Below are 16,742 nucleotides of genomic sequence, written 5' to 3' on the forward strand. Positions count from 1 at the left end.
TACAGTCAATTGTGTTGATTAGTTTATTCTGGCACCAAATAACGAATCTTTTCCACTTATCAAAGTAACAGTGCCTTGTGTTAGGTTTTCTTGACTCTTAAGATATCCATACATCTCTGGGGTAAATTGAGATGGCCAAACTCTAGGACTTCAGGAGCCATGCTGCCAAGTTCATCGAGTTTGGTTGGGGATGCACTGTTTGTCCTTGGTGCTGGGAGAGTAGGTTGTACCAGCACGGGAGTCTGATGGGGTCGCACACCGCCAGTTTGCGTAAGTGTGGAAACCATGGTTGTCTCGCCCACATAGGAGCAATTAGGATGAGCGTCATCGATTTCCAGTGTATCTTGTTGACCACCTTCCTCAACAGAGGTGTTGGTGGAAAAGCATAAAAGCATAGGCAAACATCCCTGACCAATTCATCCATAGAGCGCTCCCCCCTGGAGCCTAGCTGGGGGAACCTGGATGCAAAGTCTGGTCATTGTCTGTTTTCGCCTGTGGCGAATAGGTCTATAGTGGGGAAACCCCACTGAGAGAAGAGATCTTGTATGACTTCTTCATGTAGTCGCCATTCGTGTTCCTCTGGGAGGGGATCTCTGCTCAGAGCGTCCGCTAGTGAATTGAGATCCCCTGGAACATGTTGGGATGACAGGTAAATCTTTCGTTTGATTGCCCATTTCCAAATGTTCTGGCCAAGCTTGGACAGATTTGGCGAAGGAGGTCCCCTTGTTGTTTAAGTAAAACATCGCCGTTGTGCTGTCTGTTAGGATTTGCACTGACAGGTTGGATAAGCGGGGTTTGAATACCCGAAGCGCTCTGAAGACTGCCAGAAGTTATAGCAGATTGATATGGTTCTGAGCCACTGTGTGAGACCAGAGACCCTGAGCTGTGTGGTGAAGGTAGTGAGCTCCCCACCCTGCCAGGGAGGCGTCTTTTGTGATGACGGCTTGCATCTCTGGATCGTAAAAGGGTTTCCCCTTTGTAAGATTCTCTCTTGTCCACCTGGGTAGACTTTGTACTAGTGTTGGCGAAACGACCACTATATCGTCCCACTGACCACTTGCTTGAGACCACGGTTTCGCCAACCATTCTTGCATGGGTCGCATGCGCAGGTGCGCGTGGGGAACCAGGTAAATGCAAGATGCCATCATGCCTAGCAAACCTATTGCTTTGCGTACCCTTATTTTGCGACCGGACTGATAGTGAGGAATTTGCAACAATAGATTTCGAATTCTTTCCTTTGATGGAAAGGCCAACCCCTCTTGGGTGTTTAGGACAGCTCCTAGGAACTGTTTTGAGGTGCTCGGCACCAGGCTTGATTTTTTCTCGTTGATTGAGAAGCCCAATTGGAAGAGGAGGCCGATTGTTCTTTGAATGTTCAATCTGCAAATTACGGGGGTTACCCTGTGATGAGCCAGTCGTCCAGGTAAGGGTACACCAGGATTGCCTCCCTGCGTAGGTGCGCCGCCGCCACCACCGCCAGTACCTTGGTGAATAACCTTGGAGCCAAAGCTATTCCGAAGGGTAGCACCTTGAACTGGTAGTGCTGGCTGTCTATCTTGAAACGCAAGAATCGTCTGTGTGCTGGGAACATGGAAATATGAAAATAGGCATCTTTCATATCTAATGTTGCCATATAATCCCCTTTTTTAGTAGGGGGATTACCTATTGGAGTGTAGTCATGCGGAATGCTACTGGGCGCATCGTTAGATCTTTTTTGGCACAAGGAAGTAGGTTGAATAAATACCCTTGTTTACCTGGTTTCCCTGGGACGAGTTCTATTGCGTCCTTTGCAAGAAGAATGGCGATCTCCTCGAGGAGGATTCTTTGCTGCTCCAAGGAGTGTACTTTCTGTCTTGGAGGATGGTTGCAGGGGCGTTCTAGTAGCTCTATACAGTATCCTGTGGACACTGTGGACAGCACCCATCTGTACAAAGTGATCCCTTCCCATGCGTGGGTGAAGGTGGAAATGCGCCCCCCTACTGGAGATGCATGGGAAGAGACCCAGAGCAGAACGTCACTGTTTATTGGGTGGTGTACCACCTCTACCAGGGCTGCCTCTAACACTAGTGCAGCCCCTGCGCGGACCTCTGGTGAAACGCTGAGTAGCCTGGGATTGATTGCTGCCCCATGCGGTTCCTTGATTTTGATAGTAGTTGGAACCCCTCTGGGAGCTTTGGCCGCGAAAGCGACGAAAATGATTATTTCCCCTTTGACCCGAGGGCTTATTTGTCAGTTGGCCGAGGGATTTTAAGGTCTCGGTCTCGTATTCGTCCTTGGCTGTCTTTAGTGCCTCCTCCACTGCTTTCCCAAATAGGACGTTCGGCTCTAAAGGCATGTCTATGAGGGTGGCTTGGGTCTCAGGCTTCAACCCGGATTGTCTTAGCCAAGCATGGCGTTTTATTACTGTGCCTTCTGCTATTAATCTCCCTGCATTATCTGCTGCATCGAAGTTTGCCTTAAGGATGCATCCAGACACAGATCTCACGTCTGATGCAATTTGGGCCAACTGGCCCTTTAGTGGTTCAGGTGCAGAGGCTATTAGGGCAGCTACTTGTTCCCATTGGTGGCAATTGTAGCTTGCTAACAGAGTGGTAGTGTTGGCAATACGTGCCCGATATGCTGACGTGGATGCCACCTTCCTCCCCAGAGCATATATTTTCTTACTCTCTTTGTCAGGGGGTGCTTCTGAAGAAGCTTGTGGTGTGCCCGCCCTCTTTCTGGTGGTTACTACCAATGAGTCTGGTTTTAACTGACCCCTTGTGTATAAGGGATCGGCCCAAAATAAATTTTCTACTCATGGATTAACTGCCCAAGTAAGATTAGGGGTTACCAGAGAAGGAGTCAATTCTGCGCTGGATTAATTTTAATATGGGGATAGCTTGGGCAATGTATTTCCTGTCCCCTAGGATTTCTTCTGCGAAATCTCCATCTTCTTGGACACCCTGTGTGTCTATTTGAAAATGGGCTGCAGCTTTAGCTAGTACCTCATTGAGTAATGGTTGATTATCAACCGGTGAGTCATTCACTGGGGGATCCTTTGGAATAGGGGAGTCAAGACTGCAGGCTTCCGCCTCATCTTCCTCTTCCTGGTCCTCATCATCATCCCCATAGTAATCAACCCCCGTCTGGTCTTCCAGCAGCTGTATGTCTGACTCCTCACCATATGGTTGGTAAGGCTGAATTATTGAAGGGTCTGAAACCAAACCCTGAACTGGAGTCTCAGAACGGAGCCTCTTAGTAGGGGGGGTTGAGGGTCTTTGGATCCCAAAGGGGCAGAGGTAGCTGGTGTACTTTGATAGCTATGGAAATAATTGGGGTCCTTTTCATAGAAGTCTACAAAAAAGGACATCCTCCTGATTACCCTGTCAATGTCCTCCGAGTTCCATTTCTTGGAAATGGGGATAACCCTCTCCTGTTGTGGTTCCTCATCCATGCCCATATCCTGAGGAGTGGGAGGAACAATCTTTTCCTTGGTGACCGGGTTAGGGACCTTGGATTTTTTCTTTCGTTTTTCCTTCTGAATAGGATGTTCTGAGGTTTTTTTATGTTGTTTTTTTCCCCCTCCCATGACTAGAGGAATGTTTTCCTGAAGCTTTAGGGTTTTCTGAATGTTTCGACGCCTGGTGTCGAGATTCGGAGGTGGTGGCACGAGATTAGGGAGTCTTGGAAGAGGGGCGTTGAATCTCGGAAGCAGATGTCGAACGTGCTACTGAATTAGATGTCGAACGTGCTACTTGGGGGAAGAGGTTGGATTCGTCTTCTGACGACCAGGCAGCAATGACTTTTGGTAATGTGGCACCTTTTGCAACCGTGGATGGTTGTTGTGTGTCGTGAGGCAACGGGACCTGGAACGCCCAGAGGACACCGAATCAGCAGACTGCTCTCTCGATGCCTTCTTTTGCCGATCGCTAGACATACGTGTCGAATCCCGGCTGGGGCTAATGTGTTTGGTGGAAGAGGTGTGTGTTGCGCTCTTGCCGCCGGTGTTGTCCCCATAACTGAACCGCCGGTCAGTCCTCCAAGGTCGGGGGCTTGCACGTGGGTGCCTGAAGTCACCGCTTTGCCCTCGCCGTCCGATAAGGCGGCGTTGCTGCCATCGCTGAAGGAACCCACAGCGTCCATGGCCTCTAGCTGTCTGGCATAGTGGGCCCAGCGCTTCATTGAGAGGTCCTTGAGTGTTTTGGCCTTGAAGAGCTTACAAGCTCTACAGTTAGCCTTGGGATGGTCTCATGGGAGACACAAGTTACACGTATTGTGTTGGTCTACCCAGGGAAACCTACGGTTACACTTTGGGCAGAATTTAAAGGGAGTACTTTCCATATGTTACTAATTGGCAGCAGGCGGGTATATGTAGGAAACGAGTGTGTGTGTGACCACCCCCCACTCTCCTTACTTGCACAGGGCCGAGGCCAGAGGCCTTCCGAGGCCCAAAGTCAGTCACGTAGTCTCGACGGCGGATTTCCTCAGTCTCGATTCACCAAAGTTGATATTCGGCATAGGGTTGGAGAAAACAGGGAAGTTTTGTAATAATATTGATAAATGGCCAAGGGAACTCTGCCATATGCTTCCGACAAGTATAGAGGGGAAAAAAACAATCCGAGGGTCCTACACGCGTGAGGGATCATGGGTACAGTGGACGTCACACTAGGGATAGTATTACTGGCACGGCCTAGTGCGACGCCCCTTTCGAGTTTCGAAAAACAAACTGTAATACACTGCAGTTTTCACTAGATGTCGGCCTATGCACAGCACAGCATGTGATCTAAGCAGATTACACAAGCCTCAGAATATATATATATATATATATATATATATATATACATACACACACACATATACATATACACACACATATGCCCAGTGTATTCTAAACCAGTAAATGTCAAAAAAAAGACAACACCTCACCAGAACTTTCTTTGTGCAGCAAAAAGAATACTTTGGCCTAAATTTGAAACACCCAAAGGTGTGCCGGCATAGGGGTACCCGTAAACACTGAGTCTGCCCACCCACCTCATTGGTCAGTCCTTTGTCTTCTTATTGGATACTACTAAATGACAGGGATCTGAGGATGGGTCATATCTAGAAAAGGAGACTTTGGACTAGGGATACAGTAATCGCTAAGGTAACAGCCTTAGTCATTGGTCCAATCCTCTTTCCTCTATAAACAAGGGAGGTTATACTCATGGGTCATTTCATCACGTAGAGAAAACCTAGGTGGAGGAACCACTCTAGTGATTGAGAAGAGCTTCGGAAGGACAGCATGTGCGAATGCAGAGTCAGCCCCTGTGCTAGTATCTAAGCAGTAGTGTTTGCAAAAGGCTGAATGAGTGGACTATGTGTCTGCCTTGCTCACAATGTCCCAAGGGAAATTGCAATGAAATCAAATGAGCATAAAGACATTTCAGAGGTGGGTGCTTCTGGAGAGGGTAGCAGAGATTCAGCCCAGAGAATAACCACCTATCTAAGGTCACCTTGGAGGCTTGAGACCCTGGATTTCAGCCACCAAAGGTGACAAAGCATTTGGCTTTCTGATCTGCTTTGCCCTGTGAACATCAAATTTGAATGGTCTCCCAACATCTCAGCAGCGGAGGGTGGAGTCCACCGAGGACTGCAAGTTAAGAAAAAAGGTGCGAAGAACCACCAATTCATTGATTTATGCCATATAGGACCAAGATTCACACCCACTTGAGGCAGTAAGCCAAGCATACAATTATTTTGGACAGATCATGCATACTACCATGTTAACTACCATGTAGCTAGACAAAATAAGATCATTCCATACAACATAGGCACTTACACTTTGTAATCTGGGCCTAGCTGAAGAGAATCCACAAGAACAAGTTACTTCTTACCTTGCAACATTCTTTCGGCGGGATGTTCCTCCGAAATATTCCTTATCTTTGATAATACGTTTCCAGCTTTCTGGCCTCGGAAATTTTTTCTGTAGAGGGCGCTGCGCGTCGACGTCCGCCGAGTCGATGTCCCTCGACGGCCACTGTATCGGCGCTGACGTCACCATTCCCATAAATAGCCACGCGCTGCGTCCGTTGCTCAGTTCTGTTTTCCGCGCTTCGTGGGGCCTCGGAACGTCGTTGCTCAGTTCAGTCAGGATAACCCTATATCTACTCGAATAAATACCTACTCGTTCTCAATGGCATCTTCATCAGAACGGACGACGCCGTGATCCGGCTTCAAGAAATGTGGAGACTGCAGTAAAAAAAAATGTCGATAACGGATCCACACAGGATCTGCTTGTGGTGCTTGGGAGCCAAGCACCATTGTTCGGAGTGTGAGGACTGCATGTCCATGACGGCGAAAGCCTTGAAGGAGCGCAAGGGGAAGCTCGAGAGAGGTAAGTCAGTCAAAACCTCCTCGAAGGATTCTTCGGCTGAATCGAGGCATTCGTCTCCTCGCCATCAAACATTCCCATTCTAGATCTCGAAGTAGCTCCCACCATTCTTCGAGATCAAGACACTCAAAAAAGAGACGAAGATCCCCTTCCTCGTTGTCTTCTGTTTCCCCAGAAAGGGTCTCCTGTCCCACAAAACACAGCTCTCGGGCTGAGTGGGAGGAATTCAGAAAGAAAATGTTAAGCGTCTTCGAGAAAGCGGCCTCGACCCCCTCGAAGACAGCTGAGGGTGATACACCGGGTGAAAAACCCAAAAAATCAAAACGCCGCGAGTCTCAGCACCCGGCGAAACATTCCACCCGAGAGCGCCAAGAGCCATCGTGTAAGAAGGCACCATCTTCGCCGTCGTCGAAGATTCCTTCGACGCATGGATCGGCGCCATAGACGCCGTTGTCGAAGGGTTCCTCGACGCATCAGTCGATAGACTTGACCGCCATCGTCGACGCCGACATTGATGCCGATGAAAGAGAAGACCAAGGCTACTCCACAGCCAATGGTGATTCCAAGGGCCTCCGGCACGACGCCAAGACCGTCGTCTATGTCCTTGAGTAGGGTCCCATTCCTCTCGAGTTCTTCGAGACCCCTTCCAGTTTTTTCGACGCCGTTCTCGGCGCCTTTGAAGCCTGTCACATCGGCGTCGACGACATCAACGTTTTCTCGCCCAATAATGACGAGTTTGGCTCCTGCTGCCTTAGAGATGGGTTTTACACCATTTCAGAGCTCAGAGTACCCTGGACTATCTTCAATTTATGAAGAGGGGGAAGATTCTGATCAGGAAACATTTGGGTTACAGAGGACCACACTGCCTATTTCAGAGGATTTCACCTCTGAGGAAAGAAGGTTGAAGGACCTACAGGAGTCACTACATGAGGCAGGTGGGCTGGACACTTCCCCAGAAGTGGAATTTGTTAAGCCAGACCCAGGGGAACATACCGAACACCCTATAGAACCCTTATGGCAAGAATTATTGAATTTATGGGTTGGTCTGCGCCTTCGCCTGTTTTTCAACAGGATGACCTAACTGACATATTAACCTAGGATTGATCTCTATACAACTCCCACCAGTTGATCCTCCAAGCTACAAGGAGGACTTTACCTTTGGCACTGGTTTGGAATCACAAACACCTTGGTCCCTGAACCATAGGACTTGACACCTGGTTCACTAGCCGTGGCCACAAATACACCAGACTCTGGTGGGGGACGCATTTGGTTGCTTTTCCCTACCACATACAATCAGGACGTGTTGGGGTTTTGTTTTTTCTTTTCTTCCTTTGTCCCGTTTTTTATTGGATAGACTGTTTATTCAGCTATATATTTTGTGGATGGTTTCTGTTTGAAAATGTTCATTCCTTGCCAACATGTATGTCTTATACTATCTGATGTAATTTATTATGCACACTAATGGTCACTGATTCTTTTGAAAGTGTCATTTTTGTAAATACTCCTTTTTGGAGATCATTTTTACTTGTTAGACAATAACTGCAAAATTAATAAATAGCCACTAAGCTATTACAGCAGTTTTCTTTATGTATTGTTTTTTGCTCCAAGACAGTAACACTGGATGCTTCGGGGTAGCCTGAGATATCAAACTAATCAGATATCCAGAGTATTTGGGTTCTACATTCATTGTTATACAAGTGAATTAGCCTTAAGACACACGGGAAGTAATAGTGTGTGTAAAAATATTTTTGTCGGGATGAGGTCAGTTGCTTGTTCGTATAATAACTAACAGACATATTAGACAAAGGTGCACAGGAGGACTCTGTGGTCCCCTTCCATGCAGCCTTACAAAGGAAAATTACATTTAATTGGGAAACTCCTGAAGTTATCCCTGCGGTCAATAAAAGATTGTCAGCCAAGTATAGGGTAGCGGCAGCTGACCCTGAATACTTATCAAAACACCCGACTCCAGAGAGCCTGGTGGTTCAAGCGGCAACTTCATCTAGCAGTAGGACCGCTTACCATACTCTCCCACAGGATAGAGATGACAAGAGGTACGATTCTATGGCGAAGAAAGTCTTCTATGCTTGTAGTATGGCGTTGAAGTCCATCAACGCCACCTGTACGCTCGCCAGGTTCAGTCACACACTGTGGGAGTGTGCTTCATCAGCGGCTGACTGCATACCTGAAGGAGAGGAAAAGGAAGCCTTCCTTAACATTATTAAAGATGGCAAAGATGCCATGTGCGAATCACTTCAAACTGGCATCGATTCCGCTGACAGTATCAGCAGGGCCATGGCGGCAAGTACAACAATCCGCAGGCATGCGTGGTTGCGAAAGTCTGGCTTTGCTCCAGATGTACAGGCCAGACTTTTGAATATGCCCTTTGACGGCTCTTCACTATTCGGAAAAAAGGCTGATGACAGTCTGGAAAAGTTGTAGACTTCTAAAGCAGCAGCAAAATCTTTAGGAGCTGCTATCCGCCAAACTCCTTTTCACCCCTCAGGAACCTCTGGGAGAGGAAAGTCCTTTTGCTATTATTCCGCATTCAGGAAAGGCAGAGGACAGCGGCTCAGAGGCCAAAGGAGATCCGCCCGAAGTGGACGGATCAAAGGTACTAAGGCTGCAGCAGCAGCAGGTGCCTCTTTACCCTCGGCATCTGCATCAGCCGCCCCCAAACCGCTCCAAGGCCTTTCCACACAATACACCTGTAGGGGGCAGGTTAACTCGCCATCTGACGGAATGGCAGGCTATAACGTCAGATGCTTGGGCATTGGAGACAGTTGCCCAGGGTTACTGCCTACCCTTTCTACACATCCCTCAGTCATCCACCGGGGAACAGCTCTCTAAAAGTTCCAGATCTGCTCCTCTTGCAGGAAATTATAGACCTGCTAGAGAAAGGTGCCATAGAACCGGTACCTGTAGCAGACAGGAACAAGGGAGGGCTGGTACTCCCCCTACTTTCTCATAACAAAGAAGGACGGAGGACTGAGACCCATCCTGGACTTACGAGAATTGAACAAGTTCCTCAGGAAGGACAAGTTCAAGATGGTAACTCTCTCTCAGATCCTTCAGGCCCTCCAGCTCCAGGACTGGCTGGTATCTCCGGACCTTCAGGATGCTTAATTCCATGTGCCAATCCATCTCAAGCAAAGGAAATACCTGAGGTTCGCAATTGGCGACTCTCATTATCAATTTCGAGTTGTGCCATTTGGGCTGACCTCCGCCCTGAGGGTCTTCACCAAGCTGATGTCGGTAGTGGTGGCGAGTCTAAGGAGGGAAGGGATCCACGTCTACCCCTACCTGGACGATTGGCTGATTAGGGCTGTATCTTCGAAACAAGCCCAGGCCCAGCTAGATTATGTCTGCCACTTCCTTCACAAACTGGGCTTCTCCCTCAATTTAAAGAAGTCACAGATGATACCATCACAGAGACACCAGTTAATTGGAGCGGTCCTGGACACTTCCCTGGGAAAAGCCTCGCCACCAGAGGGGAGGGCTCAAGATATTCTACAGATGGTCACCAAGTTTCAAAATGCCCAACGCCTCCTAGCCTTCAACTTTTTGAGGTTGCTAGGCCTCATGGCATCCTGCATCTTCCTTGTGCCAGAGGCTCGCCTGAGAATGAGATCTCTTCAGTGGGCACTGAGAAGTCAGTGGTCGCAATTCTCAGGGAGAATGACAGATCTCCCCCGGATTCCGGACAAGGTAGCCCGCGACCTTCAATGGTGGGCCTATCCAGAGAACATCTTGAAAGGAGAACTGTTTTGGCAACCAAAGCCGGAGATAACAGTAGTCAGACGCCTCACTCACGGGGTGGGGAGCCCATGTCAACGACTTGACCATCAGCGGTCGTTGGTCTCCATCGGAGTCCAGACTACACATCAATTTATTGGAGCTGAGAGCAGTCAGACTAGCGCTGAAAGCTTTCCTGCCATCAGTACAGGGGAGAAACGTCCTGATAATGACGGACAACACGGTGGCCATGCACTATCTCAACAAAAGAGGAGGCGTAGGATCACTGCCACTGTGCAGAGAGGCGATGCAGCTCTGGTTTTGGGCAATCCAAGAAGGAATCTCTATCGGCAGTCCACCTAGCCGGAGAGAAGAACTTGACAGCGGACGTTCTGAGCAGGCAGAGCACAGTCTCCCACGAGTGGGGGCTAGCTCAGGAAGTCCTTCAAGAGATCTTCGCCCTTTGGGGAACCCCTCAGGTGGATCTGTTCGCCACAAGCACCAACAGGAAGTGCGATCTGTTCTGTTCAAGGGAATTTCCCCCGAGAGGAGCTCTAGGAGACGCGTTCGTAGTAGACCAGGAGTTTCCACTCCTTTACGCGTTCCCACCAGTCCCTGTTATTCCTCAAATGATCAGGAGTTTGAGAAGATTCTGGAAAACCATGATCCTAATTGCCCCGAATTGGGCCAGGAGAACGTGGTACCCGGACCTTCTAGATATGTCCATCTGTCCTCCAATCCGTCTTCCACTCAAAGAGAATCTTCTCTCGCAGAAGGGAGGTCAGGTTCTCCATCCAGACACCAGAACCCTCAACCTTCACGCTTGGCTTCTGAAAGGGTGAGGTATAAGGATTGGGATCTCCCTGATGACGTCATGGAGGTGTTGCTTTCGGCCAGAAGGCCAGCAACAAAGTCTTTATACCGCTGCCGTTGGAACACATTTTGCAGCTGGTGTAGGTAAGAGAATATCGACCCTTTTTCATGTGGTACACCAACAGTGTTATCGTTTCTACTCTACTTGGCAAACTCAGGCCTTCAAGTTGGCACTGTAAAAGGCTATCTCGCAGCGCTTTCTATCTTCAAGTGCACTGCAGAGGAACCATTGTATTTCAAACTTCCTCTAGTGATACAATTTCTCAAGGGATTAACTAATGTTTATCCTCCAAAACCATTCCAGGTTCCCTTTTGGGACTTAAATTTAGTCTTAAACTTCCTAATGGGCACTCCATTCGAACCACTTCACTCTTCGCTGAGATTTTTCACGCTTAAAACTGTCCTATTGGTAGCACTAACATCTGCTAGTAGGGTGAGCGAGCTACAAGCTCTCTCCTGTAAACCCCCACATACAATTTTCCACAAGGACAAGGTTGTCCTACAGGTGAAGCCTAATTTCCTCCCAAAGGTGGTTTCTGAATTTCATATTACTCGGAAAATTACATTACCTTCGTTCTACCCTCCTCCCCATCCGGGGAAAGAGGAAGAAAGGCTACATAGGCTGGACCCAAGGCGAGCTCTCAGGCGAGCTTTTCATTAAAAGCTCTTTTCTCTAGAAAAGCTTCTTACCTCTGTCCCTTTCTTCCTTCAGTTTTACAAGATCAGCTAACTCAGCAGCTTATCTTAGCTATACTCCACCCTAAAGAGAAGGTGTGCATCAGTCACTGTCACTCCCTACAAATTAGCTGATACTCCCAAAAAAGAAAAATTAAGGGGTTGAAATATTAACAGCAAAAAAAAAAAAAAAAAAAACGACATTGGAGCATGTACCCCCGATTTCAACCACAGCTGCTTCAAGGATATGTTTGGCCAAGTAGTACAGCTAATGCCACAGGCAGAAACTGCTATGACTGTCTGATCTGAAGGGGTAAAAATGTATCTTTGGCCACAAGTTAAATAGAGGAAATTGTCTGACTGTGCCAAGCTGCTGAACCGGCCTGTCCAATCATTATACGAAGGATGGGGAACTGAACAATCACACACTTCAGGCTACACAATTACCACATTTAAGGAAGAACTGAACTCTTTTGGCAACGATAGGGTCTTCTGAAGAAGAACCGATTGCTAACCCAGCCTGTGCGAAAGATATAGCAGAACGATTGGGTTAAAACCAATGAGGGGAGACCACCATGGGACGCGGACCAAGTTGGCTGCGTAGTACCGGTGCTCCTCCACAGACCGCCCACAAAGCAGCTTTGTCTGCCCCGGGCCCTGCAGAGATACCCAGAGGTGCGCAGTGCCGTTTGAAGTGGTGGCGCAGCCTGTGAAGGACTGGAGGCGGCTGGTGGCGTTCGCAGAGGAGAGGAGACTTGGCTCCGGCGAGGCGGGAATCCAAGGAGTGCAGCCAGTAGGTTGAGCCCAGCAGTGCGGTGTGGGGTCCGCTGAACCGGGCATGAAATAGCAGTTTCCTCGCTGTGAAACTACGGGTCAGTGAGGGAGCAGTGGCCCAGTGGCAGGTGACGCCGGACCAGAGAGAGCAGCGGTTCGGAGGTGCGCAACGATGGCCCGGGCGAGGCTGGTATTGAAGGGAGGATCCCGGCCTGGAGAGGCCCGGCGGGGCACGTAGGGCCGAGCCAGACCACAGAGGGAGTAGAGACTGCTTTGAGAGCAACAGCGGCCCAGGTGGTGCCAAAGTAGTGCCGGACCCCAGAGGCCCGGAGGAACTTTGCGGGTTGACTGGTGGCCCAAGGCGCACACAGGAGGGATATGCAGACTTCAGCCCCAAGCAATGCCGCAGAAGGTGCTGAGAGACATTGACAAATTGACAAGGGGTTCTGGTCGCGAGGTATGAGACGGCCGGCCCCTGGATAAAGGAGCAGATCAGCGGATAGAGGTACAACAGAGGAGGAGAAAGGGCCATACCCCCCACCTGAATGGCTTCTGCAAACGGGGAGGTGGACCAAAGTGCAGAGGTGAGGTGTGCTGGGGGGGGCTCTGGGCTCTGAGATCCGGAGTGGCCCCTGGGAGGCCTGAGGCTCGCTCCGAGCCTGTGCAATCTGGGATAGCAGCCAAAGGGCCCGCCCACACCACGCAGGAGATCCCGGGAACCATTGGGGACAGGCCTGGAACGGATGATGCAGCACTTGTGGCGATAGAGTCCGGAGGACACAGACCCTGGCGGACAGACTGGTGGAGCAGGAGGAGGACAGAGTCAGGGGGAAAAGGAGACACATGGAGGACAAACTTTCCAGAGGAGTCTGAAGCTTTGGCCATCAGGGAGGCACATGGACACAGCAGATCACGGGAAGAGGAGGGGTGAACAGTGGAATTGGTGCAGGGAAGGAGGCGAACAAACACAATGAGACACGTGCTGCAGAGGGCCTGAGGAGTGACTTCCTGGTGTCCTGTAAGGGTCTTGGGGGTGCCGTGTTGTGTGGACGCTCTCCCACGACCATGCTAGAGAAACCCAGGAGTCCCCTGGACATAGAGGTAGTGCTCTGATGGGGATTGTGTCTCTTCAGACCAGACCTAACACCCCCCCTCACCAAAATAGGATGGCTGCAGGAGGAAGTCCCCTGACCAGGGACGACCTAAGGGATATATTCCAGAAAATAAAGGCGATCCAGACAGACATCCAGACTTCAATCTGTGATGTCGAGGGAAGCAAGGATAAAATGGAGGGGGTGGAGAAAAATCATTTACAGAAGGACCTCCTGGACATTAAATATGAGGCGGACCTCGAGGTAAGGGAAGAAGAAACCCTTCTGAAATTGGACGATAAGAAAAATAGGGAGCGCCAGAAAAACATGCACATCATGTGAGTCATAGAGCAGAAGGGAGAATCGGCGACGGAGGAGGGTAGGGAGGTGCAAGGACTGATCAACCAGCTCTTTGCTTGGAAGAGTGGAAAGGAGGTGCAACTGGAAATGGGCTCACAGAGCAGGAGGAGCAAAGGGGCCAAGGTCGATAGTCTGCTTCCTAAGGTATAAAGAAATAATGGAGGTCCTGGAGAAGCCAAGAGGTCTGTGGAGCTTTCAATAGGAAGGGGGACACAATCAGGGTGTTCCAGGATCTTTCGGGACTCACCCTGTCTCGCCGAAGAGATTGTCACCCCCTTACGCAGTGGCTGACAGAAAAGGACATTAGATACCGCTGGTCCTTTCTATTCACTGTCATTCGAAAGAGGTAAGGCGATTTATCGGGTGACCCGTGGCCAAGAGGCACCACAGGTCCTCCAGATCCTCATGGGTGAAGACTCAAGCGAAGACCTGGAAGGGGCGGCAGCCGGAGTGGTGGAACAGCGTGGACCGGAGGGTCCACAGAGTGTAAAGAAGCTGATGCTGGGTGCAGGAAATTCAAGAAGCTCAACACCCCTCCACAGAGGAAGCGGTGGGCGAGGCAAGTAGTCGTCCCTGGTGGCCCATCACAAGGTGGCTGTCTTGAAAGGGAGATTGCACTCTGTTTTGGGGGGGCGTGGGTGGGGGTCATAGTGAATGCAATGATGGAGGTCGGGACACAAGTTCAAGCTTCCGGATGGCACGCATTGAGAATGGGGGCCGGGCCGAGGTGCTCAGGATGGGGAATCTTATTGTTAAGGGTCTGAACCCATCCACCAAGCGCTCGCTGTTCGTAAGAGAAATCGAGTTCTCGATGTATTGATGGTGCAAGAGACAAGGTTAACTCGGGGGGTTGGGGGGGAGGGAGCAAGGCGTATCCCAGGTGTTAATGTTGGACAGTTATTTTGGGCTTCCGGGCCCTCCAAGAGGGGCGTGGCGTGGGCATCATCTTGAACCAGAGAATTCGGATAGTTGAACCACTGGTCTGGAGGAGGGTTGATGGAAGGGCTCTGCACAGGACAACTACAATTCTTACGGGAAGCTATGGGGGAAATACTTAGCCGCACGGTGGACCAACTGTTACTGGGTGGGAGGCCTTAATATGTGGGCAGATCTGGCCATGGATCACAGTGGCGGGCAGGCTCCTACGGGGGCGGGGGGTAGTGCATCTGGAAGGAGGGCTCATGGCTTAAATGTCAGATCAGGGGCTGATAGATGTGTGGAGGGAATGTCACCCTGCAGAAAGGGGCTTCACCTTTTTCTCCCCCGTTCATGGATCCCAAACAAGGATCCATTACTGGCTTGTGCATCAGCAGCATGTCCGTAGGGTCACCACTATCGACCTCCCCCTTATCAGTTGGTCAGATCACGACATGGTGGGTATGGGTATTGTGCCGACGGGATTGAGGACTTGGTTATCATTGTAGCAGTGCAACGACACCCTGCTGAAGGACGTTGTCTTTGCAGGGGAAATGAAGGAGGCGATTGAAGAGTACTTTCGCTTTAATGACACAGGGGAGGTGGAATCGGGTATGATGTGGGACGAGGCCAAGGCGACCTGGAGGGGCCTCCTTATCTGAGAAGGCGCCGTCAAAAAGGGAGTTAGGACCAAACTAGCTGAGAAACTGAGGGGGGAGATCTGCAAGTTGGAGACATAGGAAGGCGAAGGGAGAAAGGAGGAGGATTTGAGGTTAGCAAGGGAGAAACGTCAGGAGCTGAGGGATTGGGAGGTGGGGAAGATGATCTCCATTCTGCAGTTTCTGAAACAAAGCTATTATGAGAAGGGGGACAAGGCTGATGCCTTGCTGGCGGCCAGGCTTCGAAGTCAGCGGTCTGAGGGGTGGGTGTCAGGGGTTAGGGATTTAGGAGGGCAGTTACACTCCACAGTGGGAGAGGTGGCGCAGGTATTCACCACATTCTATGAACACCTCTATGGGATAGAGGTGGGCAGAGGAGGAAGAGCTGTGCAGATACCTGGGGGAAGTGTCTCTAACGAACCTCCAACGTAGTGAGATCATTGAATTGGAAAGGGCAGTCACCCAGGAGGAAGTGATAAGGGCTATTGATGGGCTGAAACCGGGGAAGGCACCTGGGGACAACGGGTACACAGTCGGGTTTTACAAGACTTTTGCAGGATCTCTTGCCCAACATCTGGTGAAATTATTTAATAATATTCTGGCCACTGGGAGGGCTCCTCCCTCTTTTGGGAGGGTACTAATGGTTATACCCAAGGCAGGTAGGGACCCTGAAAGTTGCAAGTCATATCGTCCCATCTCCCTTTTAAATGTCGACACTAAAATGTTTAATAGGGCGTTGGTTACGCGGATGGAGGGGCTCATGCCAAAATTGGTCCACTCGGACCAGGTGGGGGTTTATTATTCGGGGCAGGCAGGGCGCAGTCACATTGAGTAAAATGCTGCACCTGATGGAGGCAGCAGCGAAGAAGGAAGGGAACCCTGTGCTAGTCGCCCTACATTCCGAGAAGGCTTTTGATCGGATGGATTGTAGTTTTCTAAATGGGGTTCTAGTAAAATATGGGTTTGGCAAGCGGATTCTGAGAGGGTTACTGGCGCTCTACGCAGCCCTGTTGGCCTGGGTGACTTAACGGGCTCTCACGGTCGTTTGAACTGCAGAGAGGTACAAGGCAATGTTGCCCCCTCGCGGCTCCTTTATTTACACTAACGATGGGAGGTGCTGGCTGAGGAGGGCCACACTGGTGGAGGGCATTAGTGTGGGCGGGAGGGAATTTAAACTGGGGCTTTATGCAGACTATGTGCTGTTCCATTTAGTGAACCCTACCAGCTCCACTCCCGCGGCCCTGGCGATAATCGAGTATGGACGGTTTTCGAGCTTCAGGGTAAATAAAGGAAAATCTGTACTTTTTCTCT

General features: G+C 50.0%; 1 protein-coding gene across 1 annotated transcript in view; it reads right to left on the reverse strand.

The window, feature by feature from the left end:
* Positions 1 to 16,742, reverse strand: part of DNAJC16 (DnaJ heat shock protein family (Hsp40) member C16) — a 1,127,735-nt gene that overhangs the window by 926,916 nt on the left and 184,077 nt on the right. The gene's annotated exons all lie outside the window — the stretch shown is intronic.

Source organism: Ambystoma mexicanum, chromosome 8 (genome assembly GCF_040938575.1).
Source record: "Ambystoma mexicanum isolate Mex_15411 chromosome 8, UKY_AmexF1_1, whole genome shotgun sequence".
NCBI lineage: Eukaryota > Metazoa > Chordata > Amphibia > Caudata > Ambystomatidae > Ambystoma > Ambystoma mexicanum.